At 31.3% G+C, this 24,082-nt stretch overlaps 1 long non-coding RNA gene across 1 annotated transcript; it reads right to left on the minus strand.

Annotated features, from left to right (window-relative positions):
* Positions 1-11,091: 11,091 nt before the first annotated feature.
* On the minus strand, positions 11,092-13,426 carry LOC143628140 (uncharacterized). The gene is made up of 3 exons (XR_013152707.1): positions 13,323-13,426; positions 13,181-13,233; positions 11,092-11,413 (listed from the first exon to the last, which is right to left on the minus strand). It is a non-coding gene; the product is annotated as an uncharacterized LOC143628140 (long non-coding RNA).
* Positions 13,427-24,082: the final 10,656 nt, after the last annotated feature.

Genomic DNA, 24,082 nt, shown 5'->3' on the forward strand with positions numbered 1-24,082 from the left:
TGAACATGACACCAAATAAGTAATTATGGTCATATTTGAAGTCAAGGTTCACACATTGTTTGACTCTCAAAAGTCAAAAAAAATTAGTATACAACTTTTTGGTGGGCTGTGATGCCAAAACTACATTGTTAACTGTTAATTCTATTTTTGCATAGTTAGTTGAAGTCTTTCAACATGAATAATTTTTTTTTTCATAAAAATTGCTTTATATTTCTTTCGGTAAAGTGGGTGTTGGGTTGTTCGTGTAGATTACCTAACATTGCGTAAAGCCTTCATCATGATATGCCAAATTTTGACATAAATAATTAATATTGAACACTTGATATGTCAGACTATATGTACGTTGCATAAGGTAGTATTATTTCTTATTTCAATGCATATTTTACAAGCCATTTTACAGCTTGACTTTTGAAAGTTAAACTTCCAAAAAAAATGAATAATTTTATAAGGTGCCGGTACCATTAAATTTGCATTTTTCATTTGGACATAACTAGACTATCGCAAGCAATATTTGAATCCCGCGGCATCGCACGGGTTACCTACTAGTATATATATATATATGGGAAGGATATTTTGAGAACTTGATTAGCTGTAAGAACTTTGAGAACCCAATATGGACCACAATTATTTAAATGAGTATAGAATGTGGTTGAGATTAAATCTAATTAAAAAATGAGTTATGAGAGTAAAAAAAAAAGATGTGTGATGATTACACTAATGTAAACGTTAGTTAAACCTATGTAAAACGTCGATTCGGTGTGTAAAATATATTGTAATTTTTTTAAGTACATGTAACCTACGTATTATATATATGTAAACAAGAAAAATAATTATTTCGTTGAGTTTTTTCGAGTTTTAAAACTCAAAGTGGTCCTCGAAAGAAATCAATTATATATATATATAGGGGATGGTTCAGGAGAGAAGTCATTTTATTGCGAGAAATGCGAGAAATAGATCTGGACCATTGATTATGTGTAATCAATGGTCATTAACTAAAATGGCAATGTTGTAAATTTAAGCTATTTATTTAATTGATTTTAATACTTAAAGGGTAGTTTTGTATTTTTGGTTGCAGAAATCAATTTAGGAAACAATCATAACTAGCTTCTCACTTAAATTGGCATTAATACAATAATGTATAAATGGATATTTTTTTAAAAATCAAATTTGTTTCACTTGTCTTAATTTCTTGCCGTGCACTTTCATTTTATTAATAAGTATTCCTAGATTTTTTTTTTATTATGTATATTAAATTGATATAATCCTACACACATTGGTATATAAGTGTAGGGGTTATGTTGTATATGGATATTATCCTACATAAATTGGATAAATTCCTACACTTGGTAAATATGTGTGTGTGTAAACTAATAAAAATGCGTGTATGGTTTAAGACATGTGTTTTGAAAGTTAACAAAAATATCAAATAAATGTCCAACGCAATACAAATGTATGTATCATAACTGAATTAATTAACAACCTACACAAAAAAATACTTCCAATACACAAAAACATTAAAAAAAATTACATACAAACTTAAAACTTCATGTAACCACCTCACTATTATAGTTTACAAACACACAAAGAACACAAATATTCCTACACAACCACCAATCATACACATATTTTTTAAATCTTACATAATTATAAAAAAAAAACTTTTGGATTTAACAACCAAACCATGTGGAGACACTTTTAGTTGTGTAGGCTACTAAAACTATGAGTATGTATGTATATCTTAATATAGTTTTTTAAATACATATTGGTTGTGTAGGTCGTTAAAAGTTTGTGTAAATACATGTTAATATAGTTATTCAAATATATATAAGTTGTGTAGGTATATGTTGGTTGTGTAATGATATGTTATTTAATGGTTATGTATGAGTGATTTCACGTGTAGGTTTTTTTTGTTTAATGTAGGTGATCAGAGTATGTTGTTATAATAGTGTAATGTAGGGATAAATATAGGGTTATAAGGTGTTGACTACTTTAATAGTATTAGTGTTTAAACGTATATGTTTTTTATTAATAATTTCTTTTTGTTATATGTATATATTTGGATTTAAATAATAACGAATCAAAATTAAATAGAAAAAAACTAATCTAGTCTGATAAGCTATAACAGTATGAATCCAAAATAACGTCAATTCTATTTTTTATATATTTTATTAACAAAGCCATAAATTAATAAATAATAAAATTAAAACTTTCAAAGATATAAATACTTGCTAAAATGAAGAAAATATAACGGAATATTTTGTTGGTGGTTGTGTAGGAAAGTGCAAAATGAAGAAAAAGAACTGAATTTTGATGTTCGAATTTATTCTTGGTTTAACAGATAGAAAACAATAGAATTAAAATATTTAGGTCTAATTACATTATCAAGAAAAAATGTTGGTTAATGTTGGTTAGAATTTGATGTTGGCTTATGATAACCATAATTTAAAAAACAATAAATTATATTATATATAAAGAAAGTAATAATGTAGTCATCCTTAAATTAATGATGGTTACCAAAAATATTAAAATTCATGTGTACTAATATACCCCTCTAATAAAATAAATCAAAAAAGAAAAAGGAAATTTGTGATTGGTTGGATTTATTTATCACACTTCTTGCATTAAAACCATTTATCTCATGAACTTAATCATGTATATATATATATATAGCGCAAGGTTATAATAAGAAGTAAATTTTTCCTAAAAAATGTAGAAAGTGTGTTTTCACAATTAGATCTAATAAACACACCGCACAATAAACATACCAAAAATAAAATAAAACACACCGCACAATAAACACACTTTCCATATCCACCATCAAATCAACATATCTAACGCGTCAAATTACTTCTTAAAATTCTTAGACACACTTCACTTCTTATTTTAACCTTATATATATATATATATATATATGTGTGTGTGTAAGGTTAAAATACAAAGTACAACAAAAATGAGAAAGGTGAGAATGAATCTAATCCATTGGTCTTAAATTTGGATGGTATAGGTTAATTTAAAAATAAAAATTGATGAGAATTATATGAAAGTAATAAACTACTTAGGGGGGTGGGGGAGGTTGTTTTTTCATCACTTGCAACACCCAATGAGGGTGTGCCACCTCATCTCACCACATTTCATCACAAGTGATGGAATCTAGTGGGGGTGGTGGTAGTGTGATGGGTTTTGGTATATATATATATATATATATATATATATATATATATATATATAGGGTGGGGTTAGAATAAGAAGTGAGTTATTTGGAAGAAGTGTGAGAAGTAATATCGGGCGTTGGATGTGATCATCTGATGGTGGATATTGTTAGTGTGTTTTTTGTTTGGTGTGTTTTATTTTTTTAAGGGTAATAACCACTTCTTACACTTCTTAGGATAGTTTTACTTCTTATTTTAACATTGCTCTCTCTCTCTCTCTCTCTCTCTATATATATATATAGGTTTTTGTGTGAGTGAAAGGAGTGTTTTTGGGGTGTGTGTGTGTGTGTGTGTGTGTATATAGAAAAGGGTTCAAATAAGATTAGGATAACCCTCCCATATTTATACATATATATATACACACACACACACAGAGAGAGAGAGAGAGAGAGAGAGAGTTTCATCACTCAAACCCACTTATTCCGTGATCACCATCACGCAAACCACCCCATCACTCGTGATGAAAGGGGTGGCGGCGGTGTTCCAAAGTCCATCACTCGTGATGGATGGTCCATCACGAACCACCCCGTCCCCTCTTATGATGATTCTATCTCCACACGCGATGTACATGTCAATGCATCCATCAATTTAAAACGTTTATAACTTTTTCATACGACCTTTTTTTTGAATTCTTTTTACCATAATAACAAACGTTTTTTTATATTTAATATGAATATCATATTTTTATATAAAAATAAAAATAAAAAAGTTAGTGGGTTTTTTTTTATATTGTGTTATTTGGTTGCGCATTGTGTTTTTTAATTAAGTTTTTCTATGCATTGTGTTAAAGATTTTGGTCATTGTGTTTTTCAATTGGCACTCATATTAAAGATAAAAATTAAAACAAAGATTACATCATTGTGTCTTTTTGTTCGTTATTGTGTCTTTATGCTCAACATTTGTCTTTTATACTTATCATTGCGTTTTAGTAATTCTGCACAACATTTACTTCAGTTGAGATAAAAAGTATCATGTTCATTGTGTATTACGTTCAAGTCATTGTGTAATATGTAGATTCCATTGTCTTTTACGTTTTTGGTCATTGTGCTATATGTATTTTACCATTGTGCCTTGCGTTTCAGGCCATTGTGTTATATGTATTCATTAATGTGTTTTACGTTTCAGGTTATTGTGTAATATGTATTCATCATTGTGTTTTATGTATTAGATAATTGGTTGGTATTTTTCATTATATTTTAATATTATTATGCAACGGTGTTATTAGTATTAAAAAACACAATGATCAGCTGAAAGACACAATGACAAAAAAAACACTAACAAACAAAAAGACACAATGAAAAGCAAAAGACACAATGACGTAGTTTTTATTTGTATAACAAAATCATATTTATATTAAAGATAAATAAAATCTTGTTATTATGGTGAACTTTATTTAATAAAAAATATCATATGAAAAAGTTATAAACGTTTAAAATGATGGGAGAATTAACATGTGACTTACACGTGGAGAGAGAAACTTCTCACTATTTTTCTTTGGTCTTATACTTGACACATGTCAATTAATCATAATTTCTCACTATTCTCGTTTTTGTTGACGTTTGTAAAATAACTCATTTTTGTTGCCCTTCTCATTTTTGTTACTTAACTTTATATATATATATATATATATATATATATATATATATATATAGGGAAAATATTAGAAGAAAACCTCATCTAGTAGTGAAAACCCTGAAAACTCAAATGAGTGGTTAATATGAGGCCACATATTCAGTTTGCTTATTTTAATTTAATAATCAAAATGGGGCATATTGGTGTTTTCCCATTGCTTATCTCTTTCTCTCCTCCTACACTTTTTGACTACTAATTCAAATTTCCAAACATATTTTTTCTCATTATCTTTTACATCCATAGTTTCTCTCTTTCTCTCTCTCTATGTATATATATTACAAAACAACAATGGAGATTGGTTTGGGGAAATCTGAAGCAACGATGGAGAATGTTATTTTTTATTTTGAATCTTATTTTTTAATCTATGACATTTAGCCCCTTACATACATTTTTTATTTTCCAGATCTGATCCTGTTTCATCTGATTTTTCAGATCTAATCTGTTTCATCAAATTTGGGTTGGTTCGGTGACGGTGGAAGATGGCACCGTGATGGTGGTATGTTGGTGACGGTAGGTGGTGTGGCCGTTTTCTCAAAATCGCCACTCCGATGGCTGACCTTTTTCTCGCAACATGCTGGTGGTTCCAACCATCGGTTGATGCTTAGATCTGTCATAAAATAATGAGAAAGAAAGTAATTGTGCCATAAAATAATAGATGTGTTGATGTCATAAAAGAGTGGAAGTTATGGTGACATGTTTTTTTTTAATAAAAATACACCTTTAAAGGTGATGAAAAATACTATTGGGGTCATATTGGTGAATTAGATAGATAGAAAAATTGGATAATAACTTTTCGGTACAAAAAAACACCATACGTTTTTGCATATTTAAAAAATGTGATGACAAACGTAATATACGTTAAAAAAAACATACGTTTTTGCATGTTAAAAACATACGTTTTTTGCATGTAAAAAAAGGTTTCTTTGACAACAATAACGTATGTTTAAAAAACAAACTCTAAAGACCATCCCATCCCGCCGTCTTTTTTCCCGTACAAATAAGTTGAAGATATAGTAAAAAATTTAATTTATTAGTAATATTGGTGAATTGGATAGATAGAAAAATTGGATAATAACATTTCGGTACCAAAAAAAAACATACGTATTTCCATATTTAAAAATATGAATACAAACGTAACATACGTTTTTGCATGTTAAAAACATACGTTTATAGACAAGCGTAACATATGTTTTGCATATTAAAACATATGTTTATAGACAAGCGCAACATATGTTTTAAAAATGTACGTATATATTTTAAAAAAACTGGATAATAATATTTTCCAGTACAAACTATGAACACCACCCACTCCACTGTCTTGTTTTCCAGTAAAAAATAAGATGAAGATTTATTACAAAATTCAAGATTTCTTTAAAAATTGCAAAAAAAAACCAAAAAAATTTGAATCTTTTTGGGGGCCAACAATAAATGGAATAATGAACCTATTTTTCTACTCTAAAATAAAAAATTTCAAAAATATAAAATAAGATTCAAATCTAAACAAAATTTCCATGAATATCTTAAAAACATACGTTTATAAACAAGCGTAACATATGTTTTGCATATTAAAACATACGTTTATAGACAAACGTAACATATATTTTAAAAATGTACGTATATATTTTAAAAAAACTGGATAATAATATCTCCAGTATAAAGTATGAACACCACCCCCACTCCACTGTCTTATTTTCCAGTAAAAATAAGATGAAGGTTTATTACAAAATTCAATATTTCTTCAAAAATTGCAACAAAAACCAAAAAAGCTTGTATAACAATAAATAGAATAATGAACCTATTTTTCTACTCTAAAATAACAAATTTCAAAAAATATAAATTAAGATTCAAATCCAAACAAAATTTCCAAGAATATCTTAAAAAACATACGTTTATAAACAAGCGTAACATATGTTTTGCATATTAAAACATACGTTTATAGACAAGCGTAACATATGTTTTAAAAATGTACGTATATATTTTAAAGAAACTGGATAATAATATCTCTAGTACAAAGTATGAACATCACCCCACTCCACGGTCTTATTTTCCAGTAAAAAAATAAGATGAAGATTTATTACAAAATTCAAGATTTTTTTAAGAATTGCAACAAAAACCAAAAAAGTTTGTATCTTTTTAAGGGCCAACAATAAATAGAATAATGAACCTATTTTTCTACTCTAAAATAAGAAATTTCAAAAAATATAAAATAAGATTCAAATCCAAACAAAATTTTCAAGAATGTCTTAAAAACATATGTTTATAAACAAGCGTAACATATGTTTTGCATATTAAAACATACGTTTATAGACAAGCGTAACATATGTTTTAAAAATGTACGTATATATTTAAAAAAAACTGGATAATAATATCTCCTGTACAAAGTATGAACACCACCCCACTCCACTGTCTTATTTTCCAGTAAAAAATAAGATGAAGATTTATTACAAAATTCAAGATTTCTTCAAGAATTGCAACAAAAACCAAAAAAATTTGTATCTTTTTAAGGGCCAACAATAAATAGAATAATGAACCTATTTTTCTACTATAAAATAACAAATTATAAAAAATATAAAACAAGATTTAAATCCAAACAAAATTTCCAAGAATATCTTAAAAAACAAAAATACTAAAATGGCCAGATCTGAACTCTTTTAACACAGTACAAAAAAAAACTAAAAACGACGAGATCCTAGTAGCTTTCATCCATAAATTCTTGTTTAGATCTAAAACTTTTGTAAAGGAAAATCACTGGATCAAGTGGCAAACGACCGTCTGCCGCTACGTGGTGGGGGCCAAAGATGAAGACCAACAACGTTATAAAGAGTTTTTAGTACATCACGACTTTTCACGGTTTCATAAAAAGTTTCCGATACGCCAAGATCTCAACCGCCGCCATCACCTTGCGCTGAAAACAGGTGTCGAGGGTTGTTCACGAAAGATGCTTTTTTGGGTTGCTGGACCATGTTGGTTGTTGATAGTTTGAAGAACAAGAAAAAGGTGGTTTAGTTGGAGGAACAAGAAGAAGATGGTTGGAAGAAGAAGAAGAAGAAGAAGAAGTGAAGAGAGGAATATGGTTGAAAGATTAATGTGAGATCTAGATCTGGACATCAACTTCAAGAAATTGTGATGTAGAAAGGTGTTGGGTGATGTAGACATAGAGTAAGGATATATGAATTTACCAAGTTGCCCTTTATGTACTTCTTTTCATTAAAATAATAGGATCTAAATTCAGATTTTATTTGAATTAATCTCAGCCATTCATTTGATTAGATCAATGGCTAAGGTAAAGTTTCCGGGGTTTTCACAACTGGGGTGGGTTTTTATTTTATCATATATATATATATATACTAGTTTTTATCCCCCGTATTACTGGGGTTGTTTTATATTGTTTGTTCTAATATTTATTTATTTTTTAATTTATATTTTTTTATTGTATGAAAGTTAATAATATACTTATGGTTTGATAATAAATTATTTTACAAATAAATGAGATGTTATAACTCGGTTTAAAAGCTATATGGTTTTGATGAGACCCAAAACCCGTTTATTTTTTTTACTATGAAATTGGTTTTATAATTATAAATAATATTTATGAAAGTTAATAATATATTTATGGTTTGATGAGACCCGAGACCCGTTTATTTTTTTTACTATCAAATTGGTTTTTTAATTTAAATAATATATATCATTTTTAAAATAAATAAGATATTATTTTTTATTATATCCTATTTTATAGGATTTTTACATAAATAATTTGGTGAGAATAATTTTTAATTTAATGAGATGTTATAACCCGTTTAAGGGGTATCTGGGTTTGGTAAGACCCATACCTATGAATTCGAGTCAAATGCATGAGAAGCCTCCATTTAAAAATCAAGCAAATCTGGTGACTCCAAAAAAAGGGGGAGCGACTACATCGCGACACGTAGGATTTTTAAGTCTTCGTTTATATATATTATAGATAGATAGATATATAGGGGAGGGCTATCCTAAAAACCAGTAGTTTCCTAAGAAGACTAAGAATAAATCATAGTCATTGGATCATATCAATCAATGGTTGAGATTTAAAATTACCAAAAACCGTCATAGTTTCCTAGAAGAACTCTTTCATAATTATAACCGACATAGTTTCTTAGAATTATTCTTTCACCATAGGTTTGTCAAATGTCAAAATTCTATTGATTCTTACCATTCCTAGGAAATTACTTCTTTTTATTTGAACCATTATATATATATATATATAATAATAATATTTTAAATATCTTACAGTTGGTTACTTGGTTTGACTACTACAAACTTAATGGTCCCGAGTCAAAATCTACTTTAAACATGGTTAAATGCATTAATTGAAAAGCCATTGCATTTATTGAAAATCCTTAAAATTCATTCCATTTATTGGAAATCCTTTAAATCCATTTTATTTCATCATTTTAAATCATATCAATTTTCATAATTTCTATATTTTTTTCCAACTTCTAGGATTAGAGCATTCTCGCCAAATCCTTCAAATTTTGTAAGGAAGTTTTTAAACTACATGATAGAGTTTTGATTGATTGTAAGTATAAGTTATAGGGTGAAAAAAGAAAATGTAATGATTTTTTATAACTTTGGGGAAACAAAGTTTGGCCACATTTAGTTTTTAGTATTTGTTGAATTGGTTGTAAATAGAGACATAAACTGTAATTATAAAATTATAAAAAAATATTATTTAATTGAGCATCAGATAGAAATATAGTGTTTTTATTATAATTTTTATAGAGATGGGGGTATGAGATTGATTATTATGTTTTGTAGTGTAATTATAATTATAATGTGGATAGAGGATTGTTGAGATTTGAGAATGCTCTTATATTCATCAACTAGGTTAATTACCCGTGTACTACACGGGTTGGACCATTTAAATTATATAAATACTAACTTTATTGAAAATTATAAATAAAATCATGCATTACATTACATAAGAGCAAAACTAAATGCAGTTATAATTCCCAAATCTATAAACAAAGCATATATCTCTAAAGATTCCTTGTATACAACATTAGATGTCTTGTTTGTAATTTTACCATGTGTATCTCATATTAGTAATTTTAACCCATCAAGTTATCCAAAAAAAATTGTTCCGAGACTAACCAAGACAAAAAAGAATGTATGCAATTTTGAGTCCCTGATGTGATAAACAAAAAGGAAATACAATGATTAGTAGAATGAGGTATATGGAATTGTAATTTTAAAAGGCATCTTAATTTATGTGAAGCTTAAGCATGAAATTGTCTGCAAGCATGCCATAAATCATATACATGTAAAATGCATGAATCACCAATTCAACAATCTAAAATTCATTATTTGAAGTAGTTATTGACGTGTCACACATGTGTCTGCAAATATAGTTCTTGTGGTTATTCCTCCATCTACACCTGATCAGTTTATAGCAGGTATAATATAATCACTAAACACATCCCAAAATAGAGTAACACGCCTATCTGTCTCACTTTTAAAGTTAACACGCATATTACACTTAATCAGTTTATGACAGGTATACAAACCCACCATTGCAAAATCTCATGTCAGTCTTGCATGGTACCATATTTTAGAATTATTAGTTGGACACTAATTGTTCCAAAAACATTCACAAAGTTAGAGCATAAAGGCAATGAGCGTAATGTTTTAACACAACTTATGAGGATTTGATATGACTAATCAAGACTAAAATCAATTTCCAATCAGTTTGATATGACAACATTTAATCACATGAAGTTGTATCAGAATTCAATGTTTAGATCAAATACTCATTATTTAAGGATCTAATAAATCATTTCCAAACCAGATGTAACAAAACTGAAAATTACTTATGTACCCTTCTTTAATCATAACCCAATGAGTTATACAATAAAGAATGTGCTGGTCTACATATTTGACATACAAATTATTTATAATGTTGTTGACAAAAAGAACATTTCGGGCTAAGTTAGCCCGACCCGTGCAAAAAAGCTATTTGTTTGGCCTAAAGTTTATTTGACGCATTTAAATATCAATAATCTCTACAAATATCATGAATGATTATTGTTGATAAGATGATTACTCACAAGGTACTTAAGCTGTAACGGGAATCAATCACTATAGAAGAAGATTGAGGAAGGTCATTCTCCACTCAAACTGTAATGGTATATATCCCTGCAAATTAAAAATTAAAAAAAATAATTATAATTTGTGATTCATTTAAGATTGTACTGTTATCATGGATTGTAATAAATATATAATCTTTAAACAAAATTGTGTGACTTTCAAACTGCAAACTGATCTACCATTTTAACAAACGTTTTTAATTTGATCAGTTTTGAAATAGAACCACAATCGACATGATAATAAGTTAATGGGCTGAAATAGTGGGTACAAATTTACGACACGAATCTTACGCGAGTTCGCCTTCGAGTTTGACACGCCAACCCATAAGACGACCCGTTTAGTAGCCTCAGGAAACAATCTTAGCACACAATTAATGGATAAAACTTACAAGGTAGATAATGGTGTTAAAGATGATAAAGTATTGAGTAAGCTTCCAGTATAGTTATTATCTTCAAGACAACACAAGTCTAAAATCTTAAATATTTGTGATGTTAAGTTGGTAACAGGGAACGATATTGGAATGCAACTTCCAATGACATTATTGCTCAAATTTCTACAAATACATAATCATTTTAAACCAAAAAAAATATTCACAAACTCCGGTAGTCATTCAAGTTGCCTTTGCAGGTCATCATTTTCTATATCCATTTTCAAGTTTAAATCAATTTTTATTGAATGACCATAAGCTATAATTGTTCATTAATTCCATTATACACATTTAACACACCCTTCTACATAAATCAAATCAAGAATTTTAAAGACTACATCATCCAATTTCTTGATCCTAAGTCCTAAATTGATTTAAAAGAACCCCCGCAACAGTATCACTCAAATATATGCATTAATTCCGTGTTTAAAGTATTGATATTATATGCTTTAGTAGTAAAATTTTTTAACATTATATCAATGTAGTATTCATAGTACAAAAATATAGTAATCAATAAATTAATAAATAGTGATCAAGAATAGAGGTGGGGAACATATATAACAAAAGTTTGAAAGTAGACTATACATGATAATCAAAATTTTATTGTTATGGATATACTATATTTTTTAATCAGATTAATCAAAGAAGTAAACATTTTCATAATTCAAAACACTATTGTTTATACTATAATCGATGTCATCATAAAAGAATAAACCCCAGAACCCCTAACAATATCACAATCATTAGAATCAGAGGAATGTTGACGAAAAGAAAGCGATGAATAAGAAACTGATTAAAGATATAAAATTTCAAATGAAACTTAACTTAAATCGCAAAAAAATCGTCTCTTTAAACAACAAATCGATAGCGAATGAAGACGATCTGGAGATGGATTGAGAGAGATGATACTAATCGAAGATCGCCATTAGTAACATACCATCGGCAAGCGAAGAGACAGTCACTAACGGGGAGGAACACGTAGTTTGAAGACGACAGAGATGAAATTGGAAGTTTTGGTCGCCCGTGATTTTGGATTTTAGAAATGAAACCTTAATGGGTAGTATGATGAATTTAAATTTTCGGATTATAAGATCAAAATCTGCTCGGGTAAGGGATCAACACCGGAATGGTATATGAAGGGAGGGAGGTGGGAGGCGGGATTTTGAGAGCAAGAAGAGGCTAATTAGTAAAGACAAGAAGGTGAAGAGAACAAAGCATACACCTAATAAAAAAGTTTATAGATGTCTTACTATGGATCCAACACCACAATATATATTGTAAACGAAGATGAATGAGCTCACCAGTCACCACATCTATAAATTGAAATGAAGCATGTTTACCGAGTTACCTTGACCAAGTTTATGATGCAATCCCTAAGAATTCAAGTTTTTTATGCTAGACTATTTTACAAGGATTAATAAATAGTTATAAGCACAACAAATTATATTAAGATATAAATTCAATTATTAACTGTTTTGTGTATTATCTTCCAAAAACTTCTTGATTAACAAAGGAAACATGAATGGATAATATTTAAAAAGAAACATTTATAAGTAAAACCACGATGTTATGAAATTGATTTAATATCAAGAATCATTTTCTGAATTCATCTTCATTTCAATTTAATTTTACGTTTTCAGCACAATCACACGCACTAATTGAAACCAAATACGAATAACCATCTAAAAAACTTAATTAATTCATAAATCTATAGATGAATTCAAATAACTAATCGGAAACTAATTCAAACGATTTAGGCTTATGTCAATGACAAAATAGAAACAAATACCGGATTATGCTGCAACTGAAGGTCCAAAGCTTTCAGTGTCGCCTCAGATTAAGCTGCAAAAGAAGTAAACTTTAATAAAATCCATGAATATTTTAACAGAAGTTATATTATAAACAAACATCAATCAATAATAAGCGACTACCTATCATTATCAATCAACAATTATCAAAATCGGCATGCCTAGACATAGAAATAAGCAATTAAGATAAGTAACAGAAGTATAAGATGGCCGGATCTGTTCGAATATGGTGGTCGGCTAATCAACAATCGATAGGTAAGTAGAGATGGATCGGGCCGGGTATATGAAATGGGTTTCTAAATGGACTGTGGTGGGAGGCGATAAAGATGAGACATGGATTAAAAGTTTCGATAGGCATAACGATGAGACGTGGATGATGAGTAAGATAATGATTGCCAGATCTAGAAGACATAATGTTGATTTGAATGAATGTGGGTTCAGGGTTTCTCTAAAAAAATGAAGTGGTTATGAGATGAATAGGGTCGGATGCCCGGTTTGGAAATGGTGTTTTTGTGGGAGGCGGGAATTGGTGAGGAACAATATGGTAAGAAGATGTCACGTCGTAAAAAGAAAGTTTTATTTATTTAGTAGTATAGATTTAAACTTCGAACTTTCTGTTTGCTTAAATCCTTACAAAATTTCATCTATTTTGTAAGTTTGTGGTTTGTTATAATTATATTTTACTCCTTTAAATGAAGAATTATTTATTAAATAGTTTTGTTTGTAAAAAAAACTAATACTGTTTTTTTAACGGCCAACGAAACTTTTAAATGAGTTATTGACTAAATTCACCACATCAGAATACACTTGTCTTTCGATCCAGGGAAAATCCTCACCTAAGGCCAATGCTCGTGAACACTCGCCTGAAAGCACAACAGTGTGTGAGATAAAACATGTTCAGTTCAAGCATCCAACTAGTGAAAACTACTTACTCGTCTAGTCTATCATCATTACCTTGGTGCCTCTAAAACTAAATGCTGTGAGCAGGATTCGAACCTGAGTCCCATGAAACATAAAGTCTCTCCCTTACCATTCCACCACTAGATCATTGGCAAAAAGAAATATCTATTGTTGTAAATTCATTATTGTTACATAGTTATTAAATTAAAAGTTATCTTTACATTAAATAAAGTTAATTGTCATTTTTGCATTAAATAAAATTTAATAGTTATCTTTGCATTAAATATAATCACTAAAAAATTGCAGGGTTTTTTTTTAAATATAAAAAAATAACAATAAGATATTTTTTATGCCTATTTAACCAAATAAAAAATAATCAATCCTCAAAGCAAAATCATTCCGTCCAAATTTTAGCATTTTTGTGTTTAAGCATAGACAACATGTCTAAGTCAACATACTCTTACTTGATGCTATTCATTATTGTGATGGGAGGTTTGTTAATTAGTTCTTTTCCTACGTTGTATATTAAATCGGTATGCATATCCACAGTGTTTTTCTAGTTATCATGTAAGTGTTTTTTTATTTGTTTTTCAGTTGGTGTCTCAATGGTTAAAGGCGATGTATGCTATGATGTTATTGGCTACGAAGGTTGTGAAAACCTTACTTGTAAACAAGAATGCGCTGCAAAACACCCTAATGGCAATGGACACTGCAAATTTTTTAGGAACCGTCGTACTTACGGATGTGAATGCTATTATAAATGTTGATGGTATCTAAAAAAACAAATGTCATGCAAGTAAAAAGTTTGAGAGTTCAAGAAAAATAGTCTGTGGCCTTTCTAATAATTATTATGAGTGATTTTTTAGATTATTATGATTTGTCCACCCAATTATATTTGTTGGAACAAATAAATTTTCTAGTCAAATATCCTTTCTGAACTCACATGCATAAATTGGCTATTATCTAGACCATGGAGCTCTTTAGGGGGCATTTTATGCCCTATGACATCATGTCATCATTGAGGATTTTTGTTAAAAAATGGTGCAGTAGATAAAACCCTTTGAACCGATACTCAATTATTATATTTAAATTAAATATAAATAAAATAAATGTATGATTGGTTGAAGTTTGTGGAAATAAATTTGATTGGTTGAAAGAATTAAGGGATGGACCTAGTTATATATATATATATATATATGATTAAGTTCATTTCAGAAATGATTTTATAGAGAGAAGTACGAGAAGTGATCTCAACCATTAGATTATTAATCAATGTTGAAAAATTAATGCATTATTATAATTAATAAAACTTGAAATACTTTGAAATTAATAATAATAGGGTAGTTTAGGTAGAATAAAATAATTTATCATTTAATTTATCTCATCTATCCCTAAATAAAAGCTCAAGAATTTATTATTTGTAAGTTACAATTTATTTATTTTATTATATGTTAGTGTAAGATTTAATTTTGCTCTTTTTTCACCAATAAATTTTTTTTATTTATCACATTTAAGCAAAATAATATCTTCATCATTGACTGCTATTTTGAAAATAAATTTAATAATTTAAAGATGTGTAAGATAGAAAAAAATGTGTACGAATAAACCGGAAATGTGTAGGAAATGAAATAAGATATGTATGAGAAAAATAAAGACGTGTAGGAAAAAAATTAAGTTGCGTATGTGAAAATTAGAAATGTGTAGGGAAAAAATGAATATGTGTATGAGAAAATTAAAAATGTGTAGGAAAAGTTTGAATATGCGTGGGAATAAATTAAATACGCGTAGGAAAATTTGAAGATGTGTATGATGAAAGAAAAACGTGTTCGGCGAAATTGTAGATGTGTAGGAAAACAATATGTTGTGTATAAGAAATTAAAGATGTGTAGGATAAAAAGTAACATATGTATGAGAAAATTAACTATGTGTAGAAAGAAATTAAATATGCGTAGGAAACATTTGAAGATGTGTAGGACGAAAAACATGCGTATGAAGAAATTGAAAATGTGTAGGAAACATATTTAGACGTGTACGAAAAAATTAAAGATATGTAGGAAAACATTTGTAGAGGTGTAGGAAAATATTATAGTTGTGTAGGGTGAATTCAAGAGATATGGTGAAAAATTATATAGATTAATTTATTGTTTTATGGATTTATTGTGATTATATTAATTATATTAGTTAAAAATGTAACTTGTATTGGTTTAATTATATATATTAATTGGAGAGAGAATACATTTATATTACTTTAATAACCTTGTTATATATTTTAATGATTCAAGATTAAAAATTAAATGAATGGTCCAGATTAACTTCTCGCACTTCTCGCTGTAATTTTACTTCTCGCATGAACCATCCCTATATCTATTCCAATAGATTGGTATCAAATCCTTACCAGGTTCTATTTGCAATCAGTTAGGCTCGTTTTGTTTATTTGTTCTAGTAGCAAGTTATTATCAAAACATTACTAGTATTTTTATTCTCCAATGATGTCTAACACTAGTAGTATTCCTTCCATCCATTTCCCAATTTATAAAGGCGATGGTTATGAATTCTGGAAGATTTGTATGAAGACAAATATGATTTCTATGGGATCTTGGGGGAGCGGGATACAATGATGCTGATGGTGATCGAGTTAACCTACGCAACAATAGTAAGAAAGATGCTAGGGCACTATCTTTAATCCAGTATGTTGTGCATGATGAAAAGTTCTCTCAAATTGCAGGAGCCACAATATCAAAACAAGCATGGAGCCTCCTGCAAAACGAGTACGAAGGTGATTCTTAGGTTTAAATGGTGAAGTTACATGGACTCCGAAGGGAATTTTAAACCATCAAATGAAATAAGGTGAACTTATAGAAGATTTTTTATCCCAGGTCATGAAGATAGTGAATCAAAATCGAGGGTATGGCGAATTGGTGACGGATCAGACGGTGGTCAAAAAGGTCCTTCAAAGTTTACTAGCAAGATGGGACCATTTAGTTGTTGAAATTGAAGAGTCCAAATATCTTAGTAGGCTATTGTATGACCAACTAATGGAGTCATTAGAGTCTAATAAATCCCGGGTTAATCAAGGTGTTCACGTTTCTGTTGAGGAAGAAGTACTTCAAGTAAAGGAGGAAATGAAAGGGAATGAATGCTTGTTTGCACGAGGATGGGGCTGTGCACAATATAGAGGTCGTGGTCGTGGTCATGGCAGAGGATCTGGACGACGTAAGGGTGGTTTGAAATGTTATAATTGCAACAGAATGGGCCACATGTGTAAAATGTCGGATTTTTCCGTATTTGAATTCGTATTGGTTTACTCAACTCGAGAAAGTAATTCGGATCTTTCATATTAATAAAAACTTGTATTTATTGGTAATTAACTTGGTCTTACTTATGCTATATTTTTATAACCTTCAAACTTGTCCAACAGCCCTTAGAAACTCTTAAAATCGCATAAAATGACTAAAAACACATTTTTGGAACTTAAGGGATTAGAATTGACAAAATTAGAAAATCAGGGAAAACCATCCTTGACATAGCGCCATGGGTTTCCCAACGTCCTATACCGACGACCAGCTCAGCAAATTGTTATTTTTGGTTCGTTTATTGTTAAATCCTTCTTTAAACGATCCCAAATAGCGAGAATTGATGTCCAATCTAATTAATATGCTATTCTAACATGTCTATGTTCATTTTCTTGATGATCACAACGAAATATTGGAGTTAATGGACCCGATTTAGTCATTAATTGGTTATTCTTTTCCCTAATCGAGTTAATTACTAAATTAACAAGTCATACCTCTGCATACTTAACCAAAACACATTATAAAACCCTAAATTAACAAGTCCTCCATCGTTCCACTAGCTGCCACCTTCGGTATTTCTTGTTTTTCTTCAAGCTGTTGTCTTCCGGTGCGACTTTCAAGTTATAGGGACTTCTTACTTCGAATTTCTCCTATATCTAATCCTTGTTCGGGTAAGTTCTCTTATGCATTTTCATAAGTTTTTGTCTCATAATAAAGTCCTCAATTAATTTCACATATTGAGGGATTCTCGGTGGTCAATATGACCCCGGCCTGTTTAAGGGCAAAATGGTCAACATATTTGACTATCTGATTTCTCTAACTTCTGGTCATAACTAGCTTTCGAGCCAGAAGACTTTTTTATTCATCATAAAATTTTAAGTGTACTGGTCAGAACCTAACTCCCGAATCAAAGTTCGGATTCTGAATAGTACTAGCTCGTTTAAATCTTAAAAACCTTATAACTTAAGTTTTAAAAATTCGTTTAATCTGATTCCAATTGCATTATTCTCGGTTTTAATTATGTTTTACTGACTCTAAGTTTTGGGTTCGTTCGGATCAACTCAGTCAGCAAGTTGCAGTTTGGTTTCTCGTTTATGTCTTATTATCTTTAAAACTTGCCTTGTTAATAAAGTGAGTAACCAATCCTCTATATTACTGCTTTTAATTATGCGTACCTATTCATACTTTACATATTACGTACTATACACAACTAGCAAGCTATGAATATTGCGTGTTAATTGATTAAATGATCATTTGTTATCACCTTACTTATTTAATTCTAGCATTCAGAGCGGTCCATCATTTATTCTAGCATATTCATTGATATCGTCATAGTAGCCAAAGCCCGATTCGCAAGGCAATGGTCAACTGATACCAATTAATTGCATTTGTTTAATTGTTGATAATCACAGTATGGGTTTGATCATTTATAAATATAATGCTATATTATCAAAAAAATGTTAGTCTATATACCTGCGCGCATATTAAAAGTCAGCTAAGCTAAGTGAGTTCTAGTAAATCAGGTATCATGCATTACGTTTGCATGCACGTATCCGAAAATACTCATTTCTTAATTAACGTGTTTGTCAATCTTTCATAGATACCTACATTCTTTCATTCTTTCATACTTTCATACTTTAATTTCCATATTATATACATAACTACCTCTCTAGTTTTCAAGAACCTTTCACTCTATAACCTCACAAATATTATAAGGGTCTGGTTCCCACCATCAAAGATATTATAAGTGTACGGCCCCGGTCCCGGTGCCCTACTTTGGACGTTGGATTTACTCATAAACACAGTTCTAAATATCAGAGTGAACTAAAACTTGCACGGAATAATAAAATCTTCACCCGTTGATTTCAAATATCTAAAACTCCTTCAATAAATTAACACATTTTCTTTCAAGTTCGAACATAACAACATAACATAACTCTTTCTTCATCTGATGCCAATCTCTTAGATCCATGCCATGTGTCCATCTCTCAAGCCAACTGTTTTATTCTACTCACCTGCGTGCATACTAAAAGTCAGATACGATGAGCGAGTTCTAGTTTACGACTCCACTTTATACATCATGACTTGTTATTCATCTTTAACATACTCATATATAATTAATACCACTTACTCTTTTTACAATATACACAAACTTGACATCTTACCTGCATCGTAGGTATGTAAAGGCTTGCCCTTTCTTATACATACGCCCTAACACACAAAATCACGTAGAGGCTTGCCTCCCTAGCATTTACGTCACACAACTTATTCACGAAAGCACGTAGAGGCTTGCCCTCATTAGCACTCACGTCACACAACTTATTCACAAAAGCACGTAGAGGCTTGCCCTCGCTAGCACTTACGTCAAACAACTTATTCACGAAAGCACGTAGAGGCTTGCCCTCACTAGCACTTGCTCACACTAATTACTCACGAAAGCACGTATAGGCTTGCTCTCACTAGTACTTTAGTTAACCCGCTCATACATGCAAACATGCAGAGGCTTAATCCTCACTAATGTTCACGCCACATATTGTCTACGTCCTACGCGAAGTTAGAAGGATTTTCCATCCTAACTTATAAGGTATCACTTGTAGACCCGTAGACCATACCACTTTTTCTTCACATTCTAGAAGAGACATACATATCCTTACATGCTTCATGACTTGCATGTTCATATATATATATATGTGTGTGTGTGTGTGTGTGTGTGTGCATATACTATACACGTTTTACTTCATACACGCTTGCATAAATAATTAAAGACAAACGTACTCGCTTCTTACAATCACTTGTACATCATTGACTATAAGCATACATATTATAAGCATACATACCGTAACATTCACACTTATTCTCATACACGCTCGCATTTATAAACAATAATTATTTATAATTTAATAATCTAACATCACTTCAAATGGATTAATTAAATCGACTCGACGCACAGTATGCACACAACCCCGAAAACTTAAAAGAGAAAGGGGCTAGAAACTCACATGGATCCGGTTATGTTCAGAGCTAACGGTGATCCCTTTCCTTGGTTGTGCACGGCTAACTGTTTAACATATATATTTGTTAAGTAACAGTGTAACTAATTAGGTTGGTATTTTCGTTAACTAACGTACTTGTTAAGCTATGCTCGCTTGTTTAGTTAAACAGATCTATCAGGGTTACTTTGTTTAACGAATTCATGTTTTTCTTTCATTTGTTAAGTAAGTATGCCAATCTTTATCTATATATATATATATATATATATATATATATATATATATATATCTTTTATCCATCGACTAACTTGGCCGTTTAAAAAGTTAACATGTAATTAACTTGGCCGTCTAAAAAGTTAACATGTAATAACGGAGTTGACGGGGTTGGTTTGTTTAGTTTATCATGTTGGACTAGCTTTGGTTACAATGGACTAGGCCCAATCAGCTTAGGATTGTTAGGCTAGGACCAATCGCACCATGAAAGCCCAATCGAATCGAATAACCCATCTAATCGAATCGAATCGAATGAGGCCCATCTAACTGAATCGAATAAATCCCTTCTAATCGAATCGAATGATGCCCATCTAATCGAATCGAATACCCAAATCCTAATCGAATCAGATTTAGGCATCAACTCGCATGGTCTGGAAAAATTAACGCGAGAACCAGGATTCGAACCCGGGTTTCCTCGTTCAAACCACAACCGCTTTACCACTCCACCAACACTGCCAATGTGGTAATGTTCCCATTAACTCATTTATTTACTTGAGTTGTTGTGTCTCATTCCCATTACTTCTTTCCTTTTCCTTTTTTTCTTTCCCCTTTTCTTTTCTCTCTTTACTTTTCCTCCTTTTCTTTTCTTACGTTATGTTGTTGCATCTACTATTATTATTATTATTATTATTATTATTATTATTATTATTATTAGACAATGCTGATGCTGCTACGATTTATTATTATTATTATATCAATATTATTACTAGTATTATTATAGTTCTATTATTGTTATGTTTACCAAAAACTTATTCAGATCTAGCTCGCTTTTGGATAAAGTTGAACCTTTATCGTTTCAAAACCCGGTTTGCCAGATCTAGAAATGTCAAATGAGCAGAACTAAATGAATGAATCTTTATTATGGAACGTACCTCACACCAATCTAAATCTTGAACATTTTAATGTTTGTTGAGATGCTCGGATCGCTCACGTCTTTGGTTCTCCTTGGATCGAATCCGGAAAGGATGGAGATGCTTGTGTGTGTTTTTAGTGTGTGTTGGTAAAAATGGAAAGTGGCTAGGGTTTAAGGGGTATTTATAGTCCTTATGCCCATTGGCACACTAAGTCCAAAATTATTCTAAGTTTACCCACACTAAGCCTACCACCCACTAAGTTATTTTATTATTTATTTGACGACAATTAAATACTCGCAACCAAATAATAAAATTCTCTTTATATATTATTTTTTCAAAACGTCGGATGTTACAAGTTTACCCACCTTATGAAGGTTTCGTCCTTGAAACCTGCTTAATCCTCGTAAAAGAAATACTTCAAGTATCCTTGTCTTTAATACACCCACTTTCAATCTTTTCTTGAACTGTCTTAGCTTCTTGGGTTATCCTTCTTACTCCCGACCTTGCAGACATCGAGTGGTGTTCATAAGTTTTAGCTATTCAAGGTAGCTTATCCATGAAGCCCTTGATGTGTTGCTTCTTGTCCTGATTTAACAATTCTCGTCTCATCTTTCTAAGAGACATTGTATCATATGTACTAACACCACTGTTTACTTCAACTTATTAGAGTATGCATCACATGATCATCGATCACACACAAATCAATCATACCATAAAAAAACATCATTCCTAATAAATTTCATACTATAACCATATTAAACAAACACAAGTCCGAAATCCAGCATAAAACCATAGATAATGAGTCATTTTAAACACCCTTTCATAAAAATAAAACCTACGACGAGTAATAATTTTTCTCTTGCAGTCTTCTAGGTAGTTTGTAGACCCTACTCTATGTGTTTCTCATTTCCCTACCCGCGGCTCTGGCTTCCCCATAATTCTTTGCTATGCGACCTGTCTTGCCACAGTTATAACACTTCTGGTCTTCAGTGCATTCACGAGCGTAATGTCCCGTCTTTCCACATCGGTAGCACTTGTTTGAACCAGCCTTGCATTCTCCAAGTTGCAACTTACCGAATACCTTGCATGCCTCTTTTCCCTAAATTCGATGTTTCTTTTCCCACGTGCCATTCAAAAATTCACTGGACCGTTTAGAAGGAGTGGTTCCTTTCTTTTCCTTATTCTCTTCTACCTCCACGTCATCCATAACAAGCTCGTCTTAAACCATCTCTGCTAACTAAACAACAGAGTCAAAGGTAGCAGGTTTACTAGCCCTGACTAAGGTGCGGACATTCTGTTGAAGTCCACTGATGTAGCACTTGATCCTTTTCACTTCGGTGTTCACCATATCGGGCACCAACTTAGACATGCGGTTGAATTCAGTGGTGTACTCGCGGTGTGTCATCTTCCCCACCTTCAGGTTTAGAAATTTTATCTCAGCCCGTTCAACCTCAGCATCAGCACAAAATCTCTTCATAACCATCTCCTTCAGATATTCCCATCTCATGGCCTTAATTTCCTCAAGGGTCTTTCTTTGCTCCACCGTTTCCCACCAGAACATAGCTTCATCTCCAAACGAATGAGTAGCCTGGCCTATCGCTTGATCAGGACGACACTCACCAATTCGGATAATCATGTCCATTGCGGTTATCCACTGGAGAGTGGCAATTGCATCTCCCAAACCAGTTAGCTTAGGTGGATCACAACCTTTGAATGACTTATAGTTGCACCCACCCCCAGTCCCTCCTTTCCTCGACAACCTTCACCGACCTAACCTCACTCGAGTCACCTTTTTCATTATTATTAGCCTTTTTATGACTCTCCCCTATCTTCACAGCAGTCCTTGCATAGCTTTCAACAGACCCACTAGGATGCAGATTCTTTACTGCAGCAGCTACGACTTGAACAATGGTAGCTTGTACAGCAGGATCGAGTTGATATCCTTCATTATTACTCTGATCTCGCTCAGTTTCACCTCCTTCTTCCCTTGTGTTGGTAACTGGTTCTCCAGAAGGTATCGGGTTAACACATGGCCTACCACGGCGTCCCGTGCAACCTCCTAGTCCGAGAACGTTCCTAGAGCCCGCCATTCGTATTCTACAAGAATGGAAACACAAACGCCATCACTCAAGGAACTTTTTAGTACAAGCATAGTAAGGCTAACAGGTAATAACAATGGCCAGCTGTGATTAGCTGATCACGTTACTCTCCGTGTCCCATACACTTCCCTTTGTGAGTCCACTTGTGCTAGTTTTACTTTTAACTGTTAGACAATTAAATGGTTCATATAATCATATACTCCTATCTCTAGCAATTTAGCTAACTTCCTTACACATTCTTACAATACACGTGAAATTAATCATGTACTTTACCTTTACTTAGCTTGCTTGAGTGACACATGACTTTCTCGAACTGGAATCTTCTTTAATTTCTTACTCAAGTCCCACTCTCTGTTCGAGTCTAAGCATGTAGGATGATTATTTCTCTCGAACTTATGCTCTGATACCAACTTGTAAGGCCCCCACTACAACAAAAAGGGCTTTTTAGGACATTTTGTGTGGGACGCTTGTAAA

Source organism: Bidens hawaiensis, unplaced genomic scaffold, assembly GCF_021521415.1.
Source record: "Bidens hawaiensis isolate Kalapana, Puna unplaced genomic scaffold, B.hawaiensis_p1.1 tig00004818_1, whole genome shotgun sequence".
Classification (NCBI taxonomy): domain Eukaryota; kingdom Viridiplantae; phylum Streptophyta; class Magnoliopsida; order Asterales; family Asteraceae; genus Bidens; species Bidens hawaiensis.